We start from the raw sequence: 1,201 nt of genomic DNA, 5'->3' as shown, positions 1-1,201 counted from the left end.
CCAAAAATATAAAAAGGGAGTCCACAGACTGGGAAAAACAATTTATCAGACTAGGGAGTATTCTGTAAAATGTATAGAAAACTATACTTCTACAAGTAAAAGACAAACAGCACAAATGGGCCCATGACATGAACAGACACTTCACCAAGAAAGACATTCAGTTAGCCAACAAGCATATAAAGAAATGTTCATCATTAGCCATTATAGAGATGCAAAGTAAGACAACAATAACATATCATCTCTTCCCAGCATTAATAGTAAAGTTTAAAAACCAGAGAACAACAAATGCTGGTGAGGGTGTGGATAGTCTTGAACCCTCCTACATTGCGGGTAGGACCGTAAAATGTTTCAACCACTGTGGAAAATGGTATGGTGCTTCCTCAGAAAAATTGGAAGTAGAAATACCTTTGTTGTTGTTGTTAAGTGCTGTCGAGTCAATTCCGACCCATAGTGACCCTGTATAGGGTTTCCAAGGAACAGCTGATAAGCTTGAACCACCGACCTTGCACTTCAAAGGACTTTGCAGTTTGACGCATTAGCCACACAGGACTCCAGAAATACCCTATGACCCAGAAATTCCTCTACTTGTATACATCCACAAGAAACAAAAGTCAGGCCATAAGTCGAAATATGCATATTGTTGTTCATCACAACACTCTTCACAATAGCAAAAAGATGGAGACTGCTTAAGTGCCCATCAATGGAAGAATGGATCAACAGACTTTGGTACATACACTCAATGGAATACTAAGCAATGTCTGAGGGAACTTGAAGACAATTCTTAGAGCCAGGGGTGGGACTCAGGATCTCACCTCTCCCTCAGAGTTTTGGAACCTGAACATGTCATTTTCCTTAGCAGAAGTCTGAACCATATCGCCTACCTCACAGGGACTTGGACTTCTTAAAAGTTCTGACTAAGTTATTTGAACTGGTACCTTTTTGTACTACTAAGTCATAAAGTTTGTTTTGGTCATTAGTGCTGTCAAGTCAGTTCCGACTTCTAGTGACCCTGTATAGGGTTTCCCTGGAGTTTCAGGTGGGTTTGAGCCACTGTTCTTGTGTTTAGCACTCTCGTACTAATCCCTACAGCACCACACCAGGACTAGACAAATCTTTCTCAGTTCAAATAATTCTTTCCTGTGCCTTGAATGTTTGTAAAATGATATTTATTTCTCTGTAAAAAGTTTGCTGAATTTTTAGC

At 39.8% G+C, this 1,201-nt stretch overlaps 1 pseudogene; it reads right to left on the bottom strand.

Moving 5' to 3' along the window:
• Positions 1-872, bottom strand: part of LOC102830155 — a 7,541-nt pseudogene extending 6,669 nt beyond the window's left edge.
• Positions 873-1,201: the final 329 nt, after the last annotated feature.

This window comes from Chrysochloris asiatica, unplaced genomic scaffold (genome assembly GCF_000296735.1).
Source record: "Chrysochloris asiatica unplaced genomic scaffold, ChrAsi1.0 scaffold00222, whole genome shotgun sequence".
Taxonomy (NCBI): domain Eukaryota; kingdom Metazoa; phylum Chordata; class Mammalia; order Afrosoricida; family Chrysochloridae; genus Chrysochloris; species Chrysochloris asiatica.
Note: the sequence above shows the minus strand (reverse complement) of the source record. Positions and strands in the feature narration are given on the sequence as shown.